Source organism: Hyposmocoma kahamanoa, unplaced genomic scaffold (assembly GCF_003589595.1).
Source record: "Hyposmocoma kahamanoa isolate Upper Pololo Valley unplaced genomic scaffold, ASM358959v1 93, whole genome shotgun sequence".
Lineage (NCBI taxonomy): Eukaryota > Metazoa > Arthropoda > Insecta > Lepidoptera > Cosmopterigidae > Hyposmocoma > Hyposmocoma kahamanoa.
The window spans coordinates 4,165,442-4,185,913 of record NW_020654810.1 but is presented as its reverse complement, the minus strand read 5'-3'; the positions used below and the strand labels follow the sequence as shown (position 1 = coordinate 4,185,913).

Sequence of the window (20,472 nt, the reverse complement as noted above, 5' to 3'; positions counted from 1 at the left end):
TCATTATTTTTATACCTTTTTGGCTCCGATCCTAAACCATAACCAATATTGTAACTTAAATAAAAAACAGCTATTTTGTTTTGCTTTTTAATTATTCCGAAATTTCAGAGGGCATACAAGTTATAATCATGTCTATAGAACCTAAATACGCTTTCGAATGGAGCGACAAAGCGAGTGTTGTACATGAGGCCAACACTTTTGTAAAAAACAATCGAGGCTTGATATTTAAAATAATGACATCAACCATAGAAATCCTAAGGGTCCTGTCCTAACTAGTCCTAAGGTATCCCGTGGTGGAAAACACGCTCTAAAATACATTACAATCAAAAACAATTTGACCTGCCGCAACTTTTTGCCGCCTTATTCACGATACTTTGTCTGCGCCGGAATGCCGCAACAGGTTCTTAGCGCAATTAGTCTTATTACCTATTTAATTACGATTTCTTGTCTTTATCATGTAATTTAGATGTAGCTCCGGCAAGGGCTCACTATGAACTCGTTCACTTAGAACGGAGACGTCTAAATCTTTGTCGACTTTATTTATTTTCTTTCGCGTGTCTAGTCTGGTAATTATCATACTCCCCCTGAACGAAGGGTCGGTATCGATGTATGTAGCAAGCACTGGCTGGCACGGCTGAGTCACAAACTCTTCGTCACCATTGCCCTACACGGGCATACGTCACTCGCATTTTTATCCCATATACGAGCTGTGAGAACAACTGGAGTCTACACCGCTATACGCAACGACGTAACTTACAATATTGACACAAAAATATATATGTAATTTACATCATCGATGTCATGGCGGGCATTTTCTTATCCAATCTTGGATGTAGGGCTCTTCCCTCTTCTTCCACTCTTAGCGATCTTGTGCCCAACTCATCCAGCCCCGACCTCCGTGTCGTCGAATGTCGTACATCCAGCGCAACGGTGGTCTGCCGCGCCCTCCTCTGAATTCCACTCAAGTACTCGCGTTCTCTAGCACCTCTCGTCCATTCTTGCAATCTGCCCCGCCCACTTCTTCTTCGCCACGACAGCCTTTAATGTTGGTCCTATTGCGGATCCAAGCGGTGGTTTATTGGTCTCGCAGGGTAACTCGGAGCATTGCTCTCTCCAAGCCCCTCTACGCTTCTCAGAACCTCTCGGCGGACTTTTTTGTAAGAGTCCTGGTTTCCGTAACGTTGACGAGCACGGACATGACACACTGTTTGACTTTGAGATGTAGGGGTTGGCACCGAATGCAGCCCATGCCTGCGCGATCCATCGTTCCATTTCCGCTGTTTGGTTCTCGAAGCCCAGTGTAACCGTGTCCGAGTAAATCTTTTACATAGTTCTATTCTAATGTGCCAGACAACCACACCAATTGCTTGGTCTCAAACTAGGGAATTCCCTGTACTATGAGTACTGGAGCAACGGGATTCTCTCTCACTTCCCAGAACACCCAGACCGAAACCAATTTAAAAAAGTTCATTTCCAATTTGGTCCAACCGGTAATCGATCCCGGGATGTCTTTATCCAAGACACAGTATAAACCGTTATACCACCGAGACATCATGACATAACTTCATGCATAACTCTGAACGTCATGTTCTATGTTATGACGTAAATAATTCAGTGACTTACGTACGTCCTTAAGTATTATAACGGGACGATATTATCACCATTTATCTACAACCCGCCTCTTAATTAATCAGCCGTCGCGAACTGTAAATAAACGACAGCCATTGTTCCCCAACGTTAAAGTCGCTAAGATCGATTGTTCTGTGACATTTTATGATGCATTGCCAATCTGATTTCATTAACCGAGTTGCATCGTTGCAGTGTCATAATATCGGGTACAATGGAGCTATAGGGCCTGTAAATGAAGCGGTCATGCACCGGCGTGCGCGAGCGCAACAATGGCGGCGTGCAGCGATAAATCCGGCGCGGGCGCAGGCGGCGTCGGCGCCGTGTTATTGTTGTACTGCATTGTGCAACACTACGCCCGTCTGCTGCCCCTTTGTTGTGTCTCCCGCGACATGGAAACGTGGTAAATTGCCACATTCACCAGGATAAATTACTTAACCAACAGAACTGAACGTGATCAGGCGAGTCTACTTGGCTGTGCGATGCAGCCTGATCAAGCAACTGGTCTTAACTACATAAGTATTTCATAATGACGAAGTAATCATTGACGTTCGAGTGTCGGTGCCCGCTTCCCTGAAGTTTCTCCGGAACCATAAAATTGTCGGGAATGTCGGCCGGTGCGGGGGCAAAAAGCGCAATGATAGCGGAGAGGCGGGCTAAAAATAATCAAGTGGCCGATGTTAATGAAGACCACAACCGGATTGGAGCTGACGGGCTTGTGTCCTGATGGAATATGGATGCGGGTCCGGACGATAAGAAAGCTGTTTTTTATCTACAACAACGACTTACTAACGTCGTTGACAACGTCTCCTCCATTCTGCTTATTTACAAGAATTTCGAATTGAATAGATCATATTACAATTAATGTATTGCGAATCAGATTCAGGAAGCAGCTTTTTAAATGATCAAGTTTTAACAACAAATACTATTATAAATTGATATTAATTAAGTTTCTAGAATGTGAAAGCAAACAAGATCCAGCCGACCATTTTTCCTGTTGCTCTGAAAAACGTTTACGCGTAGAAGAAACTTGTAGACGTCACAGATCCTGTTAAAGTTGTGACATTGTGACCTCTTTCATCATCATACCACTTTTTTTATGACCCCTTTCTCTGGTTCCTGGCCACTTACGTTCGAAATTTTTTTCGTCATTCTTGCTTTGCGTCGTTCCGTCGTCACTCCCAACAAAATTCTCGAAGAGAAAAGACGTTTCCTTCAGCACACAACCAAGAAGATTTACAAACTTATGCCATAAATGCCCTTTCCTTAAAGAAGAAATGTACCACTGATTCCTTAATATTTACTACGTAACAGATTATCACTCTCATATAAAATCGAAACTACCTACGCTATAATAGCCTATAAATCTGACTAATGACTCCAGACGCTCACTACGAGGAAAAAGGAACCTAATCACGCGCTCAGAAAGGTGAAAATAAAGTTACCCGCCGTGTGCAGTCATGCGGAACCGAAAGCTGGGGTTGTACAAGGATTGTAATGTAAATGAAAGACTTGTGTGAGGCCTGCCCGTACCTAGCAGAGGGACATATAAAAGGTATAAAAGGTTGATAATTAATAATAGGAATGGAAAAAAAACGCCCTCTCCAAAATGGCCTTTTAACCACCTTTAAACGCATTGCGAAACGCAGCGTGCAGTTGCACCGTGTGCGACCTATTTCGATTAGATCGGTTTACCGCCTGGATAGGCGATTGTTACAAATCACGATTGTTTCGAAAGCAAAAATATCGCGAGTGAGAATGCCACGACTTGTCATTTCGCAGTCACGAACTGCAAATGTCATCAGGTGTACCAACGCATGTGATAAACTCTCCACTTTGGATTTGCAAGCCGTATTATTTAGAAATAATTTGGTTATATTTGCAAAGACTATTTGCAAGGATCTGTAACTTCTAGTCGGACGAAAGCTACAATAAAAATTATAAAACACACAATTTCTATAAACAGAAACAAAGAAATCAGAAAGTGGTTTGTGCGCTATTCACAATTGATATAATCGTATGTTAAACGAAACTACAGGCACATGGGACTTGTCAATTTTTAACGTTTAAAATTTTAATATTTCTAGTTTCTTTTAAAAGTTTTGATGTAGTTTTACTCAATGGATAATATACTTGCGATATTAATTTGAAGGTTTTTTGCTATCACTTATATTTACGGAATAACCGATTACACCCTGTACAACATGAAGTTAGGTTCAACTGACACTGCATTTTTGGAAATTAAACACATAAATAAATAAATAATAAATTTATCTATTTCTTTAACTAAACGAAAAACGTTGCATTTAGGACAGACATCTGTGTCGGAATTAGATAATTAACTATCCGTATTTCAGACATCAGCGCACTTCCGTAAAATACAAGAACATATGACAGATTTTAAGATAACATTGTCTTCTAAAGTAGGCCTAGGGACTCTGAGTTAAAATTTAAAGATACTTGTGATTTTCTTTTAATTTTAGATATGAGTAGCGACCTCCCTGTGAATAGAATGGAAATTATTGAATGTTTGTGGGAGTATGTGTTGGTTAGACGAGAAAAAGAAATACTGTATAAATCTTAATAAGTGCTCGGTTTCATCATAGGTCAGTTTATTTACTAGTTGGATATACTCAGAATTCAGGACATGTTCCATGTTTACAATATACAAAAAAGAATTTATTTGTAGTAGGTATATCGATTGTTTTGTTGGAACATGTTCCATGTTTACAATATACAAAAAAGAATTTATTTGTAGTAGGTATATCGATTGTTTTGTTAATTTTATTATATAGTTTATTTGTATATTTATGTTTAAATTTTGGTATGTCATTCTACGATTTAGCGTTACGGCTGGATATTTTGGGATGTTTTTTAATTTCCAAATTTAAATTTTTGCCTAAAGATTGTGAGCAATATAAACAATTTACGCATCGACGGGACTTCACTTGTTTGATATAGTAAGTGTGTGGGGAACAAATAGAATCGAAAATTGCTGACTTTGAGAATTGCTTGTTGAGGTTTCATAATCGTTTTGATTCCACCACCCCAGACAATAATGCAATATCGCAATAGTGATTGAACAAGTGCTGGATATAACTAACAAAAAAGAACCTATTTGTTCAAGATTACATTTTTCGGAGAAACCTTAAAATCTCAACATTTTGAATCTTTTTCCACAACTTCAAGCACGAAATACAATCCATACAAGGTCCAAATGCCATTACTTGATTAGGAATAATGGAATTAAACAGACATGCGGCTGCTACGATAAACGTCGCGCTGAATACCGAGAACTGCTCACGCGCACCACTTACCTTCTTCCCTAGATGTTTGTACTGTTTGTTGATGTTATTATTTTAAGATCTCTTAATTATGTCAAAGATTAAAGAAGCAAGAAGTGTCATCATCATTTCAGCCCGTTAACACCCACTGCTGGGTATAGGCCTCCTCGTTTGCCAGTTCAATCGGTCCTGTGCGAGTCTCATCCAGTCTTCCGGTCACCCCGACGATAAGGTCCGACCATCTAGCAGGTTGTCTGCCTCGAGGACGTCTTTCTCCTACCGCTCCACCACTATACCACCACCACCACCACCACCACCACCACTCAGTGGCCGCTTTGATCCATCGGTCGTCGTTGTCTCGCCTAGTAACAAGTGCTGCCCACCTCCATTTTGGGCTCGCGATCCGCATACCGACGTCTAGTACTTTTGTTCGCTGTCGTATCTTCATATTGGATATACGGTCTACGAGGGAAATGCCGAGCATGGCGCGCTCCATTGCCCTTAGCGCTACTCTGATTTTGTGCACTTTTACCAAAAAAAGTATAAAAATTTGTGTCTATGGTTAAATTTTTTGTACTTATTTTTGACGTCAGTAAAAATCTATTACCATGAAAAATATGGACTGTGAACTGGCAACCGGTACTATCTCAATTTTGAAAATTTTAAAGGATTAAGACAAGAATTGTTTGCGTCATTTATATAGCATCTGGTTAGAAGTTAGTACAAGTTGGATGACGCCAAAATTAAATATCTGAGATGGAATTTCTTGCAACGCTGCTGAGTATGAAATAGTATAAAATGGTATTAAAAAGTGAAATCTTTAGAAAATTGAGATAGTAAGAGAGTTCACAGTCGACATACTGTCCTTTGAGGAGACCATTGCCTTGCAGTGGAATCTATGTAGATTGATATAGTATAGTGCGTTATAAATGGAACTGCACTGAAAAACCATCAATGTAATATTTTTATTTATTTTTTGACAACCACATCCATTACCTGATCTCAAACTACTGGTGTTACTACAGAACACCCAAACTACAACTAATTTAGAAATTGAATATTTCTAAAATGTTTGGTCTCCCAATTTGGTCCTACCGCGAATCGAATTGTGGACCTCCTCAACCAACCTCCACACAGTGCAAACCATTTGACCACCGAGGTCGTCAATATAAATAGGAATTAATTTCAGAAGACTTGTATGTCAAGGTGTCCCCTCTCCCCTTTAGAGTACCTTCCCCCTTGTCATATGCGAGAATTGCAGCTGATAACCAATGACATTTAAAGAGTATAATTGTTGCTATTTACGTGCCGTCCGCATTGGGATGCGCTGGCGCAATTAACTGTTGGACCTTTGCAGTGATCCTCGTTTCCTACTCGCTAATGATGATGGATATCGAAATATCTTCAAGCTTTATAGTTTATCTTCTTTTTAATTGGTTAAAAAGTCGTTTCACTTCCCTGATTTGATTGGCAGATTCAGTTTTACTCTAAAATGGCGAATAAAGTATTGTCTTTTGATTTTTAACACTTCTATGTACTTAAGTAGTTTGCTAGCCTGACGGACTGGGTTTGACGGTTGGGTGTGTGTTCTTTTTTAACCGATTTCAAAAAAAGGAGGAGGTTCTAGATTGGATAGTATGTTTTTTTTTGTATGTATGTTACGTGATAACTCCGGTATTTGTGAACAGATATTCACGATTTTTTTTTGTTGGAAAGAGCGTACCTCTATAGTGGTCCCATTTAATTTTGAAGAAAATCATCCACCTCTAAGGGTGGCTGTTCACGCATGGAAATAATTTTTTATAAATAGCGCCTAAATTTTATTATAAAGAGCAGTTATTTTAATGGTTGTTTTAGCTATTCTCCAATTCAAGGCGTTTTTCTCTCTCAATCTACTTTGAGTAGTGAGAACCGATTTTTATTATCTCCTGTGTCAAGTCCTGCATATAGTGGTGAACTAGGGAATGAATCCGGGTTTACGCACTTTCCGGTAACAGATTTCAATAATTTTTTTTTTGTTGGAAAGGGGATACCTCTGTAGAGATCCCTTTCAAATTTGAAGAAAATACTCCACCTCTAAGGTTGGTAAATTATGCGATGAATCCAGATTATTGGATATCTCCCACTTTCCGTTAACCGATTTGAATAAAACTTAGCAAATAGATGTCATTCCACAAACTTTTCAGGTCGGGTTTTTTTTATATTACAATTATTAGATACTATCACGTCAAGTGTTTCAGTGGGGTAGGTAGGGACCTTGAACCTTCAATTGCTACGCTGCGAAACCTCTGTCGCCTCTTCCACTCGTCCCCTGTCCTTTTTTTATGGCCATCACCAATCCTATTTCCTACTTTTTTATAACACCAAGTGACGGGACGAACAAGTAATACGTCTGGTGGTAAGCGACACTCACTATGTTTCCATCCATATTCGATCTATACATTTATACCATACATTTACTAACCTCTAAGGATAGCCTTTCTACACCTATCGTAACAATAAATACAAAGGCAGTTAAGCAATTAGGGCGTCTATTCGTGCGGATTATCTCACGATAGATTGGTTCGTTGAACAAATCAAGAATAAGACCATTTCAAGTAGACATCCGCGCCTGATCCTCGAGCGTGCTCGTATCAACTTGAGCAGGTCGTTGCCTTGATTTATTGTAACAACCACATTATCGTGAGATACGAGTTACATGGTGGCGTAAGTATTGACTTCTGCCATTAATTTCGTGTTATTAATTGTAGAAAGTTCTTAAATTTTGTAATAACTTATTTATTATTTTATTTACATTGTTCGATTTGTGGTAAGCCTGGTTGTTAAGTAGACCGTACCTCAAATATGGTACGAATAAGTAAAGAACCCTATTACATTGACATAGGTTGACAATTTTAATAGAGAATTTTCTTCAGCAAAAGATAAATTCTAAAATGCCATTCCACAATAATCTTAGACACGTGGCCCGACACATAAATTCAATTGAAAGCCCCATAATTCCCCCGTTCATTAACCGAGTCCTCTGAATGGGCTTCTTGTAGCTAAGAATAGAGAGAAATGACGAATGCATGGAGAATTCCTCGCTTTGACCTTGTCTTCTGGTAGTGGTACTATCGGAACTCACTCTTAATTCACCACTTTTGTGGCCTTTGTGACCCAATATATACTATTTAAGAAATTCATTCTAGTTCTTAAGGTTTACGCGAATGTTACACAAATAAATCAAATTTTTTCGGATCTAAATAAATTTTAATAAATTCTTTCGTTACTTATAGCTATATAAAAGCGATAGCCTAATGGTTTGACCTACCGCATTTCAAGCGAAGGCTGTGGGTTCGAATCCGGGTTCACACCTCTGAGTTTGCGGGTCTGAGTCAGGGTGACGCGCGCAATGGTAACGCCCCTAAAGTCTTTGCGATTTAGTGGCACCAAAACTGTTTGTTTTTATGTTACCAAGTGACGGGACGAACAAGTCGTGCGCCTAATAGTAAGCGACACGACTGTCCATAGCGGCTGCAGTGTCACTCAGAGCTTGAAATTGCAAAGATCTGAGGAGCCACTCTGAGACTTAAGTTGACAAGTCCCATGTACCTGTCATTTCACCAACACCCTTACACTTTTATTACTGCTTAGCAGCAGGAATAAGTAAGGTGACTGTACTTCCCTGGACGAACTCTTTCACAAGGAGCTCTTGAATCAGAGTAGTTGAATCGCTTACCACCAAGCACGTCTAATATTCGAGTTCTTTTCGAGTAAAAACATTATTAATGACAACAGTAACACCGCGGTAATTACATCTAAGTCTTTCTTAATAGCCGCTAATGACATCAGGCGCTTCCTTACAAGAACGTGACCAGCTTGTATTTGAACCCGCGTCTAATGGACCCCTGCTGTAGTAAATCGAGGACAAAGCTCTTGGGCAATTGTACAAAAACGTTAATCGATTTGAGTTATGAAATTGCTTGGATATCTTACAAGGTACACCTTAGGGCTTTTTGTTTGAAATTTACTAGGACTGAATTACGCGAGCGTAATTTTACACGATCGTGACACGTTGAAATAGGCATAGCATTTTTTTAGAATTTGGGTCTCTCTCTTTTAGTTGTCACCATAAAGCGAAGATATTGTTAGTATTTAAAAATACGAGACTTGAAAATGGAATTTGTAGACAAGATAGTGCGTATTTGTTACAAAAGCGAGGACGTATACCATGTACTCGTGGTGTGTGACCGGAGGGAGCCTGACAGGGTTTAGCTGGGCATCAAATTCAACTTGCCAATACTGTCACTATGTGTAACAGCATACTGGCCAACCCTATACAAAATTTGTATGTAGCGCGTTTGATTGTTGCTGTGTTCCTATGGGAGTGGTATGCCACTTGTGTTTATGTTCTATGAAGAATAAACCCTCTAATAAATGCCGAAGCAAAGAAACATCGAAACTTTTCTACTCCACGACCAACACAGATATCTGTGTTGGTCGTGGAGTAGAAAATAAGTAATAAGACTAACACGGATTGAACATTTGAACAACATTTGAACTAATGTTGTGTTGTGTGATGACTGCGGCGGCAGTTGACACTGTGGGCGCTAGTTGAAGAGGTCCCAACTTTGATTCCAGAGTAGGACCAAATACAAATATAACATTTCTAAATTGATTTCGGTCGTGACGTGAGTACGGATCTATTTTCATGAAAATCGATACAAGTACATACGATCTAACGATTTTTTGCATCGATTTATTTCAATGCGATATTCAAACGAATCTATTCAATAGAGGCAAAGCGAATCGTTTAGTTCTAAAAGAAATAATATAATATCATTTAATTTGAACAAAACTCGATTTACGACAAATATTTAGTTGTAAATACTTTTGCCCTCGATTTCGAGCACTAAATGAGTTTTAATCCGGCATTAACAAAGCGCCGTGTTAAAACTCGAGCGCTTGCCTGTGTACATTGCGCTATGACATGGGATTCTTCAAAAAGCAAGTCAACAGGATTCTCAAGGGCTGGCAATAGGCAGCTACTCTGATGTTGCAGATGTCCATGGGCGACGATGACCACCTCCCATCAAGTAGCTTTTCTGCTCGTTCGCCTCCTACTTTACATAGAAAAAAATAGAACGTATTATTCTATAAAAAAATTTAACGTGTTGATATATGGCTTTGTACGTGACTTTTGACTCGAACATTTTCTCTTTTGTGCGCCTCCCAAGTTCCCAGGCCCGAAACGTAATTACAATAGCGTATTTGGAAGAGTGTTGAAACGTTTAAACATCATTAGGGCTCCTGCGCTCGCGCCGCCGCTCCCTTTCTCCGACTTCCACATTTGGAAGGCCCAGACATGGCTCGGCCGTTCTAAAGAATTATGGTACATAGTCTGTTACCTTAGAGAGTGATAATTTTTTTTAAACACATACACTGTAATGATTGCAGATAAGAATACCCTTACAATTATAAGAAATATGTTACCCTAAACTTCAATGAAGTAATACACATGGAGTGGATGAAACATCCCTGTGAAGTCGAGGAATTATTGTATTTCGTTCATTGACTTACAATTATATGGACGTCGGGTTCGCGGTAAAAAGTGTCCGAACTTATAGGGCGTTAAAATCGTATACCGAGCGTCATTCACGCTTTAGTCTTCGTTTGTTCGACTGACAGCGAAGCAAGCAAAATTAGACAGTACTGCGATGACATTACAATTTAATATCAACGTTTTAGATTTTTCATATTCCTTTACATGTCACTACGTTTAAATAGGTTGACTTGGGACATTTTTTTCGTGGTTTTTGTATTAGACCCGTCGTCCATTTATTTGTAAGTCAATGATTTCGTTTCAAATTTTTGATGTGTAACTAGCAATTACTTCACTACGATACTGCAGTTGGATGAAAAGTTTAATTGTAAGTGAATACATATCTAATTTGTTTTCAACCGATTTCAAAAAAGGAAGAGGTTCTCAATTGAGAATTCGACTGCATTTTTTTGTGTGTGTATATGTTACGTGATTATTAACATTATTTGTGAACAGATTTTGATGATTCTTTTTTGTTGGAAAGAGGATACTTCAGTATTTGTCCCATTTAAATTTGAAGAAAATATTCCACCTCTAAGGGTGGTAAACTAGGGGATGAATCCGGTTTCGCGCACTTTCCAGTAATCGATTTTAATAAAATTTGGCAAATAGATGTAATTGCACGAACTTTTGAGGTAGGTTTTATTTGTAACGATTGTTTGTTTGTTTTATTTTTAATCATATCGGGATATCACATCTGCCTGTTAATAGCAAAAAAGTAACTGAAAATCATCACTTAAACGATTTCGTTGGCTCTTCGGTTAACCTGCCGCACTAGATGATAAGGTATTGGATTTGATTTCCAGTAAAATCACCACGTAAGTGTTCTGAGTACTGCGAAGTCAATTTCGTGGCCCTGGTATTTATAGTGCAGGGAATAATCTAGTCTGAAAGCTAATTGGTGACGTTGTCTGGCACACCATTAGCAAGTATAATTACTAAAATTTAAAAACAAAAACACGCGATTCCTCAAATACGATGTCTTAAATTAATAACGAAAATGCGATGGCTTCGACGTCTTACGTATCCAAGAGGCATGCACAAAAAACCTGTTTTTATTGACAATTTTCCACAATACATAAAAAGTTAATGTTCTGCCTTCTTGTACTCTGTGTGGGTAATTAGTGTCTTCTGGTCTCATCAGCCGGCCATAAGCGGCGCGGGCGGGTCGCACGCTCCACATTGCGCGCGCGCAGCGGATCCGTTTGCGACATTGAAATTGTCTCTTTTGTTGTTCAGTTTTAACTTCAGGATGAGAATTTTTGTGAGATATGCTAGCTCACAGCATTTTTACACGGTATCTTTACATTCGACTTTTGTTCATTCTTTATGTATGTATGAACACTTTAAAAAGTTAAAATAAGGCAATGTTAATAATGGAATGCAAAGAAATATTTGTATGGCCTACGTTTACTTCTCTTGTGAGTTTGAGTGTAATTTGTAGTCTATGTTTAAATCTACGGCACCCGCGATACAGGGTTTCCCTAGTACTGGCTATAATATATTTAAAAAAAATTAAAAATTAGTCGACTGTCATTTTTTCAATCATTAGTTTTCATTTTCTACTTATACAAGTGTGTAGTAGTTCGAGGTTTCTTTAGCCAGACAACCACACTAATTTCAGACTTTGGAATTCCCTGTACTATAACCAGTTTCCAGAACACCGAGATCAGAACCAATTTTGTAGCAGCAGATCTTGTGAAAAAGTTCGTCCGGGAGGTACAGCCACCTTACCTATTTCAATCGCCAAGCAGTAATATGAACATTGAATTTTGAAGGGTGAGGGTGTGGTTAAAATTACAGGTACATGGGACTTGTCAACTTATGTCTCAGGGTAATGGGCGCAGTGGCAGTGAAGCGACTATTATAGCCAGGCGTGTTGCTTACCATCAGACGCACGATTTGTTCGTCCCGTCACTTGATATTTCAAAAAAATTTAGAAAAGTTAATGACCCAAGTCGGTTCTACCGAGAATCGAACCTAGGACCTCATCATTCAGCGCCCACAACAGTGCAATCCGTTGAGCCCCCGAGGGCGTCCAAATTTGATTCTGCGTTCTTGTAATATAATCAGGGTTAAAATGTTATAATTTTGAAATCAGCAGCCATATCTGCTTGATCACCATTATTATGACAAAATTCTACATAATCTCAAAAGACGATATTTCAAATTTACGAACCCTTTGTAACTAACGATCCCTATTAGCCCTAGCAAGCCGACAACCTACCGCATGCGCGTGCGCATCGTTTTGCTCCCATTTCCACGATACCATCGCGGGGTTATAAATTTAATTAACTACGAGATTATGTTATCATGACTGCCCGTGAAGAGAAAAAATGTCCTAGATAAAGTTTTAATGAAGGCAGACGCTGCCTAGCGTGGAATGCAATTTTTCATAATATATAAGTAGTGTATATGTATATACGCGGCTTAGTGAGTCTTCCGATGAGATCTTTAGCAATTTTGATTCTAGACACTACACAGATCTTCCCTCTTCTAGTGACTGCAATATCTGACATTTTTGTCTTATACAATTAAGGGAGATACCACACTTGTCGATACGGAATCGCATTAAGCCGGTAAGAAAAAACTTTATGTCCTTGTGATAAGAGTGAAAAAGATCCTACGTTTCGGGGGCCCGGGATGTTGGCAACTGCTTGGTTCAGTGGCTTGTTGACAGCAACGAATAATTTAAACCTTCGTCAGTTGTTGTCAACGGGCCGCCAAAGCATTGTTTTTTACAATACAATACAATACAAAGATTCTTTATTGCATACGGACAAATACAAAATAAAAATGCTAAATAGCAATCTCTTTCAGGCAACCTTCGGGTTACAGGAAAAAATTGTAATATAAAATTAATTGAGCGCGCAACAGAGTAAATATTTAATACACATATTGTACATACACAAATGAAGAAAAAATAAAATAAAATGAATATTTTAATTAAATAATAATAATAATAAAATATAATTACGTAAATTGGTAAGCGACACTCCTGTTTATAGCAGTTGCAGTGCCACTCAGAGTTTTAAATCGCAAATATATGAGACACACTGCCACTGCGACCGCCATGCCTCCCTGAGACATAAGTTGACAAGTCCCATGTGCCTGTAATAGTGAAAGTGGTCGTCCAAAAAAAATGCCACGTTACCTATTTCTGCCGCCAAGCAGTAATGTACGGTAACCTATACCTTTTTTATCCGAAATAACGTTTGATCGAATTTTCATTACACCGAAAACCGAATTATAACGAAACTGTTGTTTTTTCTGGACATGTTGAATATTTATCGCAAAGGCACGATTAGGTTCGGTTAGGTTAAGTTAAGTTAGGTTTAAAAGAAAAAACATTTTCCTCTCAAAATTACTTTCGAGGTTATGAAATTTCAACCAAACGTTATTTCTGGAAAATGTCATTTCGGAATACTGATAAGTAAGCGTAATGTAAATATTACTGCGTTCCGGGTTTGAAGACTAAGGGTGCTGGTAAAATTACAGGCACGTGGGACTTGGCACATGTCTCAAGGCGACGGGTTCTATGGCAGTGCTTATCAGGTATTTGTGGTTTAAAGCTCTAAGTGGCATTGTAACTGCTATAGGCAGGTGAGTCGCTTGCCACCACGCGAACGCCTTGTTGACTCCATCACTGAGTGCCATAAAGAATAGTTCAAACCTACCGTCAAGGAAGCGGTTTCACGCTGAGACTAACGAGAAATTGTAAGAGCATTACCCAGAACATCCAGCAGACCGGAACAAATTTACAAAACTTCATTTTACCAATAGCTTTAAACCGGATATCGAAAGTTCGAAACTTCTACAGGAAAACGTCCCGAGCTCTAAACGGTAAACCTTAATGCGAAGTGAAAACGATAATAGATGTTTTGACGTACTGCGACCACACGGAAAATCGGATTTTCAACGTTAAGAAACACGAATTTAACTTTTTCTTAAAATGGTAATGAAAACAGAGGATACCGGTAGTAAACTAGGGGGCCTGAAACACGATTGACTAAATTTTACTCGAAAGAAAAAATATAAATAAAAATATAAAATATTTATTTCGTTCATCTATGGGTAAATCAGTTTCATTCCATTTTTATTAGAAATATTTTCAATAATTTTTCTGTATTCCGTAATAAACGAGTCAGGGTCTATGAGCTTATTGTACAATAAGAAAGTAAATTCTGTTTCTAAAAGGTTAATATTAAAATATCGTGCAATGACTTCCCAATGTCAGCCTAATTTTCTATTACCATATTACCATCTTATATTGTACCGATCTAGTTTCCGATTTCTTATATTGTACCGATTGTTGTATTGTAATACCATTAATCGTTGTTTTTAGTAATAACTGTTATTTGTAAATATGGTATCACATCGTAAAAGTTATTTGTAGCAGAATATTTTTTGTAATTTGACATTTAGAAAAATTTGATTGTTAATAAACCAATTTAAATCTGCTTAATCATAATTTAATTTCTTTTTTTTAAATACCAAGTGACATTACGAGCAAGTCGTGCGTCTGCGCCAATCTCAAGGGCACTGCCACTGCGTAATTTCACCAGCACCCTTACACTTCAAAACCGGAACGTAGCAATACTTACATTACCGCTTGGCGGTTTGCAATAGGTAAGGTGGCATTACACCCTTGGGTGAACTCTTTCACCGGGAACTCTACGGCTACTATATATAGCTGAAGGATCTCTTCATTACCAAGAAGACGCCAGACTGTTCTTGTTTGACTCGTTCTTAATTTATACGTTACACAAATCGCTTAAAGTTAATTTTACTAGTGTTACAAAAATTTGCTTCCGTCTGTTCCGCGTCTATATAAATTGAGCCTTACTTGCAACCTCGGGTCATCATCGAGCAGCTCTATTTATTATGTGACATATATTATTAGCATTTAAAGAACACACTCATGCAATTTGTTAGTAATATTATTCAACATAAAACACAAAATGCGTTCATCTTTTTACCCATCATTTGTTATTGCTTACATCATTATCTGCTTACAGCTTAACCTAGAAACGCAGTAATAACACACTGCCACAATTCAACTACATGGTAACCAGTAAACCACCTTACAAACGTGGTGCCGTTCTCTGTCCGTTCTGAATCTGCCTTTGTTAATACTACCTTATCTATTTCCACTGTAAAGTCTACGTAATCAAGAACAATGTTCTACGACCAGCAAGCAACCTTTTTGCGATATCCCGAATCTTCGTGTCGCATATTCCCGCTGAAAGATGCGAGATCAATCTAAGAGATCACGATGAATTCGATACTGACAGTAGATCATTCGCTTTCGAAATTTAGTAGAAACTTGAAACTGCCCAATCACATGGTTTTAATATCGTGTGACATTTTTGACGTGATAATCAAGCCATGTGATTGGTCAGTTTGAATTCGGTGCTCCACTACTAGTACGAAATACATACTGGATTATATACCTGTAAATTTCTAAGTATATGTGCTAATTAATTTTAGAATATGAAATCATGAACTATGCGCAAACGAAATGGAGAAGTGTGGAAGGATTCAGGATTGAATTCATTATTTTTCTTTAATAAGGAACGTATTATTATTACGAATATTACTTTTTTATCTGTACAAATAACTTCCTACACCTAAGATGTAATCCAAATACAAACCTGTGTCAAGGATTTGAATATTTAAAGGTAGCATAAATGTCCGTACGAATTCATGTACTTATCCAAATCCATAGATAAAACATATAAACCAACAAGCAGTCACTGTACGCTGAACAGTCCAAAATCTAACCATTCTTATGTTTATACTATGTCACAAAGTCGTTAAGCATTCTATGCGCTTGCGCATACACATTGAATTATTTTCGCCGGTCGTGACGTCCCCGCGTTTCCGGCTCGCGCTAATGAGTTTCAACGGATTTCAACAGACTGAGCTAAAAACGCTGCGTTTTTTTGTAGATAAGCTTTTAGGAGTATGTCATATTGCGATTTTAATAAAATTGTATTTTAAAACTTAATTCGACGTCAATAACGAAACGACTTAGGGCGTCACCACACTTATTATGGCGACATCGGCTTGAGCCAGTCTCAATAAGTTTTATATAATAAGCAATAAGAGCGAAAACGACGTTGCCGACGACGGATGACTCAACTTGAAACAGGTGAATCGCGCGACTTTTGCACTCTAATTGCATGGACATAAAGCTTTTTTGACCGACTCAAGCCGATTCTCGGTCCATGAGTGCGACGACTCCCGTAGGCAATACATGCATACATAAACACACTTGACACGATTCTGACAAACCCCTCTTGTTTCACTTACATTAATAAATCTTTTCATACAAGTCTTTCCTCTTGCGAACATCCTCGATTTAATCTGAAAAGTTGTCTGGTGGGCTCCTTGTGAGCATCTATTAATATTTGGGCTCCTTGTGAAAGTGAAATGAGCATTCTGCGTTGCGGCTTTGAAGAGTAAGTGTGCTGGTCAAATTTCACGCGGCAGTGGTAGTGCCTGTCAAATCTTTGCTATTTAAAGATCTGAGTGGCATCGCAACTGTTCAGAACAGGTATGTCGCTTACCACCAGGCGCATGCCTTGTTCGTCCCTTCACTTTAATTCATCGTTGTAGGCAATAACTCTAATTCCTGACACACTCTAAAAACAAACCACTGGCAATTCTATACAAGTCGTAAAAGTTTTCTGGCTTATCTTTACATGTGAAACAATATTGTGTACGCTTAAATGATTTTAGTGAATGCTTAGCTTTATTTTGACGGTCGTTAATGAGGCAATGCTTTTAAAGAACGCGTCTCTCAAAGGTCGACCTGCACAGTTCTCATGTTTTTACTCCCACTAATTCTATTATTATTTTTAATGTCATTGTTATGAATATTTTGACTTGTGTAAGTGGATATCCACTATTGATTGTGCTAGGTAATAACTTCATTTAAGTACATTTGGTGATGAATAACACTATGTATTTGTGAAAGAAGTAGCAGAAGAGCTCCTTGTGAAAGAGATAGGATACTACTACCACCTTACCTATTTCTGCCGCCAAGCAGTAATGTCAACATTACTGTGTTCCGGTTTTGAAGGGTAAGGGTGCTGGTGAAATTACAAGCACAAGGGACTTATCAACTTACGTCTCAGGGCGACGGGCGCTGTGGCAGTGCCCGTCAGATCTTTGCGATTTAAAGCTCTGAGTGGCACTGGAGCTGATATGGACAGGCGTGTAGCTTACCATCAGGCGCACGACTTGTTCGTCCCGTCACTAGATATTAATATATATATATATATATATATATATATGTAAGTTGCATAAGCTGATGGGCTTATGAAGCTCCACACTAGAATGCACAAGCAATAACCAGAGGACATCAAAGCTAGGAAGTTCCTTTAGTTATTTAACGCTCCTGGCCTTGGCTCCTATAGTCATCACTATAGATTAGTTACCACAAACGATACCAAAAAAAAAAAACGAAACAACTCATGATCAAAATATTGAAACGTATAGCATGAATAATAATTACAAAACCAAACTCACAAACAAAACAAAAATTAAAATTAAAACAAAGTACATTCACATAAACAAGGACCATACTAAGTATAAAAATATTTTGTGTGGTGCCAGCTGCGGTAACAAAGGAGTCTAACTCAGTATTTGCTGGAAAATCCAAAACTGACTCAGTTAAAACCCTAAGTGAGCTCACGACAGAAAATACGCACTTTAATTTGAACATTACTTACGTTTGTGAATGTTAAATAGCATTACCTGTAGCTACCGGTGAACTAAAACGTCGTGATGAAACTTGCACGCCTAGGAAGGTTCATCATCAATCCTTGGAAAACATGTGAAGGCCCAAATCCGCAATCTGCCAGCGTTAATGTTTAAAGTAGTCGTTTAGGTGCCTATTAAAAAATCTCGACCCATTTTTAACACCTCACGACTAGACTAGTCTTTAAAGCCTTAATTTTGATTTTATAATACCAAGTGTAGGGACGAAGAAGACGTGTTGCATTAGCTTTTAATAATATGTAACTGTTATTTGTAATATGATATCAGTCACATCGCAAAAGTTATTTGTAGAAAAATATTTTTTTGTAATTAGCAACTTAGCACATTTAGAAAAGATTGTATCTTGACATTCAAACAAACTAATTTAAATCCCGTACTCGTGATTTAATTTCTTTTTTTTATATAAAACCAAGTGACGGGACCAAGAAATTGTACGCGTGGTGTTAAGCGACACGCCGGTCCATAAGACAGTGCCACTCAGAGCATTAAATTGTTAAACTCTGAGGGGCACTGCCACTGCGCCTTTTACCCTGAGACATAACTGGACAAGTCTCATATGCCTGTAATTTCTAATTTCACCAGCACCCTTGGTGACAGTACTTCCCTGGTCGAAATCTTTCACAAAGTGCTCTACTGCTACTTAATCTTGAGCCATAAGACTAAAACTGAAGACAAATTTGAGTTGAAGTCAACCTCGGAAGTTTTAAACCTAGATCATCATATTTTTTTATTTTCTTAGTTCGCATCTATACAACAAGTGAATAATATGTATTCATTAAATGCATATAATTGTAAAAAATGGTAACTGACTGGCTATTAAACCTAAATTATGAGGATACTGAGAATCTACTGGTTATAATTTCTTAGTTTTGTACATATTAGGTAGGCACGAGAATAGTGGATGGAAGTTTTGCCGAATCCGTTCCTATTTTATTTTGAACGTAGGGCTATCTCTGGTGCCAAAATATACTCAAAATCTACTCAGTGTATGGTGTCTTGTTGTTTTCATTGATATTTTTCGATGGTCCGTTAAATATCTAATCCGTAGTTTCATACGTATTAATATAGCAATCACAGTTGGACCCTCACATACTTTTTCTCATACATCCAAACACGCTCACTCGCTCGTAAAGATCACCGTCTAAAGTTACACAGGTCGCACACTCACGCAAAAATGTACACAGTCACAAGTACACAAACCCGCACTCATCTAATGCACACACACATTACACGCACTCACACGCACTCACTCACACATCTCACGCACTCACCCATTACACGCACTCTCTATTATTTTTATTTTGTTATCTTTTCTCTTTTCTTTTTTATTATAAAATTAATTTCTTTAGACTCATTGATGTATTGATCAGAAATTCGGGAGGTGGAGGCCTGACGACCTATAAAACACAAGGTATCCTAGTTTAGGCTCCAGCCTCTACAAATTTTCCTATATACACTATTATTATTTCATTTAAATTGTTACAAATTTGTGGAGGAAATAAAAAATTACTTACTTACTATCACTTAAAAAGCTTATAGGATTCATGAGTCGTGTGGATATAAATAACATTTTGAAAATTAAAATATTTTTATTAAATTTACGGACTGATGATGCCCAACAGACTCAAAATATAAGGGATTGGTTATGACGAGTAATCAAAATACAATGAAATTATTAAACCTCAGACACGACTAATAGAAAACGACAGGCACCATGTGTTCTAATTCCCAAAATATATTCACGATAAAACGAGTCACCTAAAAACCCAAATAAATCCGTTAGATCAAGTTTTGTATAAAAAATTGTTGTAGGACGAAATATCTTAAAAACTTGTTTTCACTTGACGAAAACTCGGTGACATTGCTTTTTCTGTATTTTTTTTTTTTAATAAAGAACAAATTATTATTTATTTGCTTATTAAAATCGAAGTGTTTATTCATTGATAAATTGACAAGATATTTTGGTGTACTGGTAAGAAGTTATGAAACTATAACCTGTCGGATCCTTTACAGGTCCTATTGGTCACGGAATACCATGAAACCTGTAAAGGCTAGATAAGGTAGTTAAATTAATAATATCTGCAACTGTTCGGTATTCTGCTTGTGTTATACAATCTACAATGATATCGAATGCCCCGTGTACTGATTGAAAGGAAACTGGCTGCGTTGTGTCGTTGGGTTGACGTTGAAAGT

The 20,472-nt window shown here is 38.0% G+C and overlaps 1 protein-coding gene across 2 annotated transcripts in view; it reads left to right on the top strand.

Moving 5' to 3' along the window:
- Positions 1-20,472, top strand: part of LOC113237521 (serine/threonine-protein kinase 17A) — a 392,531-nt gene that overhangs the window by 195,594 nt on the left and 176,465 nt on the right. The window lies entirely within an intron of this gene.